The following is a 7184-nucleotide window of genomic DNA, read 5'->3' on the forward strand; positions in this document are numbered from 1 at the left end:
ATGTAGGAAAGAATCAGCCTTCTCTTTTTAAATGTATGAACTCTTTTCAAACAAACTAGAGTTATGGTACCTAATTACCAAACAGAAGGCCGAGAAAAGATAAAGGGCACAGCAGCGGTAGCTAGTTGTTTGGAGGAGTTATGTATGAAACAAAAAGGAGAATAGATAATTAAAGGGATTGTTAAGGGAAAGAGATGAAGAAGTAGCACGGATAAAGTTGCATCTGGATGGATTGTGGAGTGATTGTGCCAGGAATATAAGCAGTTTTATCTAAGGATGTACTGGCGTTGAAGAAGGTCTAGAGGAGAGTCACAAGAATGATTCTGGGAATGAAGGGGTTAATGTGTGAGCAGTACCTGATTGTACTCACTGGAGTTTAGAAAAATGTGGGGGGGATCTCATTGAAACGCATCAAATATTGAAATATCTAGACAGAGTGGATGGGGAGAAGATGTTTCCTACAGTGGGGGAGTCTAGGACCAGAGGGGTCAGCCTCAGAATAGAGAGACATCCATTTAGGACAGAGATGAGGAGGAATGTATTCACTTTATTTTGATTATTTAGCAATATAACACAGAGTAGGCCCTTCTGGACCTTCAGGCCACACCGCATCAGCAACCCCACAGCGGCCTTTTTGAGGCATCATCTTTTGACGATGTCCTTGACGCTGGGGGGGCTAGTGCCCAAGATGGAACTAGCAACTTTCTGCAGCTTTTTCTGATCCTGTGCAGTGACCCTTCCGTACCCGATGGTGATGCAGCTGGTTAGAATGCTCACCCTGGTACATCTGTAGAAATTTACAAGAGTCTTTAGTGACATACCAATTCTCCTCAAATTCTTAATGAAATATAGCTGCTGTCATGCCTTCCTTGTAACTGCATCAATATGTTCCTCGTGGGATAGATCCTCAGAGATGTTGACACCCAGGAACTTGAAACTGCTCACTCTTTCCACTTCTGATCCCTCAATGAGGACTGGTGGGAGTTCTTGACTTTGGCTTCCACGATAATTTCCTTGGTCTTAATGAAGTTGAGTGCAAGATTTGTTCTGTGAGATCACTCAAGCAGCTGATCTATCTCACTCCTGTACATCTTCTCATCACCATCTGAAATTCTGCCTACAATAGTTGTGTTATTGGCAAATTTATAGATGGTATTTGATCAATGTCTAGAAAAGCAGTTACAGGTGTAGAGAGAGTAGAGCAGTGGGCTAAGCATACATCCTCAATGTATGCCAGTGTTACATAGAAACAGAGAAAACATACAGCACAATACAGGCCCTTCGGGCCACAAAGCTGTGCTGAACATTTCCCTACCTTAGACCTACCTAGGCTTTACCCATAGCCCTCTATTTTTCTAAGCTCCCTGTAGCCATCCAGGAGTCTCTTAAAAGACCCTATTGTTTCCGCCTCCACCACCACCGTCAGCAGCCCATCCCACGTACTTACCACTCTCTGCGTAAAAAACTTACCCCTGACATCTCCTCTGTACCTACTTCCAAGCACCCTAAATCTGTGCCCTCTTGTGCTATCCATTTTAGCCCTGGGGAAAAGCGTCTGATTATCCACACGATTGTCAGCGAGGAGGAGATGTTATTTCCAGTCCACACAGATTGTGGTGCCCCAACGAGGAAGGCAGACAGAGGTACATAGGCCTAGGTTTTGAAGCTTTTTGATTAGAACTGAAGGTACAATTGTGATAAACGTCGAGCTGTGGTCAGTAAACAGCAGCCTGGCATAAGTATTACTGTTGTCCAGCTGAACCAAGGCTAAGCGGAGAGCCAATGAGATTGTATCCACTGTAGACCTATTGAGGTGATAGGCAAACTACAGTGGGTCCAGGTCCTTGCTTAGGCAGGAGTTGATTCTAGCCATGACCAACCTCTCAAAGCATTTCAATGGTTAGATTATGAGAACACTCAGTCCTCTTATATTTTCATTTAGAAATGTATACATGCATTAAGAAATGATACAACGTTTCTCTGGAGCGATATCACAGAAAACAGGACAAACCAAAGACTAACACTGACAGAACCACATAATTATAACATATAGTTACAGCAGTGCAAAACAATACCATAATTTGATGAAGAACAAACCATGGGCACGGCAAAAAAGTCTCGAAGTCCCGAGTCGATCGACTCCCGAGTCCCCAATAGCAGGTGGCAAAAGGGAGAAACTCCCTGCCATAAACCTCCAGGCACCGTCAACTTGCCGATGCCTTGGAAGCAGCCGACCACAGCCGACACTGAGTCCGTCCGTCCGAAAACTTCAAGCCTCCGACCAGCCCCTCCGATACAGCCTCCTTAGCGCCACCCTCTGCCGAGCGCCTTCGACCTCGCCCCAGCCGCTGAAACAAGCAAAGCCGAGGATTCAGGGCCTTCTGCTCCGGAGGTTCTGGTTACCACACAGTAGCAGCGGCAGCGAAGCGGGCATTTCAGAAGTTTTCCAGACGTTCCTCCGTACTCTCACATCCGTCTCCATCAAATCAGAATTGTGCACGGTCCTCTACTTGACAGATTACAGATATCATTCACCGGAGAGGCTGCGCGTGCTGCCGTCGCACCGCCATCTTCTCCTCCTCCACTCCTCCATTTCATCACTGTAGATGTGAGTGCCACTGAGTGATGGCCATTGAGGCAGTTCACTCTGCTCTAACCTCAATCGGAATTGTCTTCCATAGGTTGTACCTGGACTTCATGTATAATTCTGGATCACTGGTCTTGAATACCACAGATCAAGCCTTCAGCAGGCTATGAATCTCCTGGTTCATTCATGGTGTTTGATTTGGTTATGTCCGGTATGTTCTTGAAGACACGCACCCATCCACACATGTTTTGATGAAGTCAGTGACAATTGTGACGTATACATTCAGACCCATAGAAGGATCCCTAAATATTGCTGAGTCCATTGACTCAAAGCAGTCCTATAAGTGCTCCTCCATCTATCTTGACTATACCTTCTTGGTCCTCATCATGGTGCTGCAGTGTTTGGTCTCTGCCTTTATGCTGAGAGCAGAAGTACAGCCAGGTGATCAGGCTTTCCAAAGTGTAGGCATGGGATAGCATGGTAGCCATTCTTGATGGTGGTATAACAGTGGTCAGGTGTGTTGACAGGTGATGTGTTGGTGGTAGTTGTTCAGAGACTTCTTCAAGCTGGCATGGTTGAGATCCCCAAGATGATAGGGAAGGCATCAGGGAGTGCAGGTTCATACCTGCTGATCACGGAGATTTGCTCCTCCAGTGCACATGTGATGCTAACCTAAGGTGGAAAATACTCTGCTAGAAGGATGATGGCAGAAAATTCCTGCAGCAGATGAAAAAGGATAAAATTTGACCGCTAGATTTTCCAGGTTGGGTCAACAGGACTGAGACAGAACCGCCACATCTCTGCACTACAATGACTCAATTTTAAAGCATATTCACCTCCTCTGCCTTTAAAGGACTGAGATATCCTGTCTTTATGGTGAAATGTGAAGCCACTGAGCTATAGCTTTGCACCCGAAATGGGAGGTGTTAGCCACGTTTTGGTGAAGCAAAGTACACAGCAGTCCCTGATGTTCCTCTGATACTGCAATCTTGCTCTGAGGTCTTCAATTTTATTTTCTAGAGACTTTACATTTGCCAGAAGGATAGTTGGGAGTGCAAGGGGTCTAAGGCCTCTGCATTTCCATCCTACTTGCAGCCCAGCACATTTCTCTTGCTTTCTTTTTCTTAAAGGGAAATTGCACTCTCAACCCGAGTCTGCAGTCTGGGATCCATCAATTTTAAGTATTGATAGACTTCTTGAATGCCTTAAAATGACGTTGCTTACGAGAGAGTGAGAGGAAGAGAGGCAGAGAGAGAGAGAGAGAGAGAGATCTTGCAGGCAGCAAGAGACTGAATGAATGAAAAGCCATTACTAGTTTGTTAAATCTATGTTTAAATATGTCTGCATAAATCTTATGCTCTAGACGGAATAGCATGTGACTGATAGATTATTTAACTGTATAAGAAACAAATTTGAAGAACCTCCTATGCTTTAAGAGGTAATATCACGAAGAAGTTTCATGAATGTGTGAGTGTTTGAGACAGTGTGTATCCATCTTTTATTTGCCTTCATTTTTTTAAGTTAAGTGTTAATTTTTTTTCACTATGGAAATTAGTAGTTTATTCTCAGTTTTCCATTGTTCGCAAAAATTCCAAAGAAAAGATCTTACAACCATGGATTTTATTTTGTTAATGATTAATCTATACTTAAATTGGGAATTTGAAACTGGTATTTTGGGAGATCAGAACAAAGGTTGTTTTTCTAACAAGAATTGTATTCCCAGAAGGTTGAAAAGATCAAGCAACACACATCGAAGTTGCTGGTGAACGCAGCAGACCAGGCAGCATCTCTAGGAAGAGGTACAGTTGACATTTCAGGCCGAGACCCTTCGCCAGGACTAATTGAAGGAAGAGCTAGTAAGAGATTTGAAAGTGGGAGGGGGAGGGGGAGATCCAAAATGATAGGAGACGACAGGAGGGGAGGGATGGAGCCAAGAGCTGGACAGGTGATTGGCAAAAGAGATATGAGAGGATCATGGGACAGGAGGCTCAGGGAGAAGGAAAAGGCGGGGGGGGAACCCAGAGGATGGGCAACGGGTATAGTCAGAGGGAGAAAAGAGAGAGAGAGAGAAAGAATGCATGTATAGAAAAAAATAACGAATGGGGTACGAGGGGGAGGTGGGGCATTGGCAGAAGTTAGAGAAGTCAATGTTCATGCCATCAGGTTGGAGGCTACCCAGACGGAATATAAGGTGTTGTTCCTCCAACCTGAGTGTGGCTTCATCTTTACAGTAGAGGAGGCCGTGGATAGACATATCAGAATGGGAATGGGATGTGGAATTAAAATGTGTGGCCACTGGGAGATTTTACATATTTCACACATTTTAATTCCACATCATCTCCCAGTGAAGCCACACTCAGGTTGGAGGAACAACACCTTATATTCCCTCTGGGTAGCCTCCAACCTGATGGCATGAACATTGACTTCTCTAACTTCCACTAATGCCCCACCTCCCCCTCGTACCCCATCCGTTATTTATTTATATGCACGCATTCTTTCTCTCTCTCTCCTTTTCCTCCCTCTGTCCCTCTCACTATACCCCTTGCCCACCCACTGGGTTCCCCCCGCTTCCTTCTGCCTGGACCTCCTGTCCCATGATCCTCTCATATCCCTTTTGCCAATCACCTGTCCAGCTCTTGGCTCCATCCCTCCCCCTCCTGTCTTCTCCTATCATTTTGGATCTCCTCCTCCCCCTCCCACTTTCAAATCTCTTACTAGCTCTTCCTTCAGTTAGTCCTGACGAAGGGTCTCAGCCTGAAACATCGACTGTACCTCTTCCTAGAGATGCTGCCTGGCCTGCTGCGTTCACCAGCAACTGTGATGTGTGTTGATTGAATTTCCAGCATCTGCAGAGTTCCTCGTGTTTGCGAGGTTAAAAAGATGTTGCTCCAGACTTTATCATGGACTGATTTTGACTGTTGGATTTCTTTTGGAAAACTTGTTTTTGATGTTTGTCTTGTAAAATGCAAATGAGGGTTCAGGTTAGAAAGTGGCATTTCGGCATTTTACTGCCATCATCAGTAACAGGCTGCTGCCTGAGTCGAAGGAGGCATACAGTCTAATTGTGAGTGGTTGTCTTGGTCACATTTTTTTGTGATTGCAAGACCCTTTTGGCCATTGTTAATGTGGTGCGCCGGAAGTTCGGTTCACTGATTTAGTGGCGCAGAGTGGGGTCTTGGTCGTAGCAAGGACTAGGCCCCAGTCCACAGTGTCGCCTGTTTATGGCCACCAGAGAGAGGCGTCAGAGCCGGTGCGCTCCACTGGGGGGGGTGGTGTGGTGCGGCATCCAGGCTACAGCTGGTGCCTCTTCCCTAGTGTTTGCTCAGCAGAAGACATGCTCTATTGCAGTCGACTGTAGACTGCTGGCTCGAGTTTAGACTCTTCTATTGTGTGGCTGAGAACCAATATATGCTTGCTATCTTGTACATGCTCTGTGTGACTGTTGGTACTGTGGTTTACACCTTGAACCTGGAATAACGCTATCTCGTTTGTCTGTATTCATGAGTATTCATGTATGGTCGAATGACAATTAAACTTCGATTGAAGATGGTTATCAATGACTGGGTGTGGTGATATACGAAATTCTATTCAATAGGACAAGTCAAGAATTGGGAATTTGTAACTCTCTATGGAACTTGTTTAAATAACAGTAAACTTAACTAGAGAAGCAAATAAAGCCTATTCTAGTTTAAGTTGTATGGAACAACAAAGGAGTGCATTGAAATTAAATTTATATACTGGATAGGATCCATACTGGAAAGGATTATTTGGTGTGAAAGATACCACAGGTCTGGTAATTGAACCTTTGTTAAGGCATGCTTGTAACATCTACGCTCTGTCCGTCAGAGAAAGCAGGATCTCCCAGTGGCCACACATTTTAATTCCACATCCCATTCCCATTCTGACATGTCTATCCATGGCCTCCTCTACTGTAAAGATGAAGCCACACTCAGGTTGGAGGAACAACACCTTATATTCTGTCTGGGTAGCCTCCAACCTGATGGCATGAACATCGACTTCTCAACTTCCGCTAGGCCCCACCTCCCCCTCGTACCCCATCTGTTACTTATTTTTATGCACACATTCTTTCTCTCACTCTCCTTTTTCTCCCTCTGTCTCTCTGAATATACCTCTTGCCATCCTCTGGGTTCCCCCCCTTGTCTTTCTTCCCGGACCTCCTGTCCCATGATCCTCTCGTTTCCCCTTTTGCCTATCACCTGTCCAGCTCTTGGCTCCATCCCTCCCCCTCCTGTCTTCTCCTATCATTTTGGATCTCCCCCTCCCCTTCCAACTTTCAAATCCCTTACTCACTCTTCATTCAGTTAGTCCTGACGAAGGGTCTCGGCCTGAAACGTCGACTGCACCTCTTCCTAGAGATGCTGCCTGGCCTGCTGCGTTCACCAGCAACTTTGATGTGCGTTGCTTGAATTTCCAGCATCTGCAGAATTCCTGTTGCTTTTGTTTGTTGTTGGCATGTAACACTCTGTTTTTGGTGACCGATGGGTTTGAAAAGGAGAATTGTTGGAAATTCATGACCTTGCCCCAAATGTATGAAGGTCAGTAACGGATACCAGCATTTTATGACACATATAATGAT

Source organism: Mobula birostris, chromosome 26 (assembly GCF_030028105.1).
Source record: "Mobula birostris isolate sMobBir1 chromosome 26, sMobBir1.hap1, whole genome shotgun sequence".
In the NCBI taxonomy this organism is placed as follows: Eukaryota; Metazoa; Chordata; class Chondrichthyes; order Myliobatiformes; family Myliobatidae; genus Mobula; species Mobula birostris.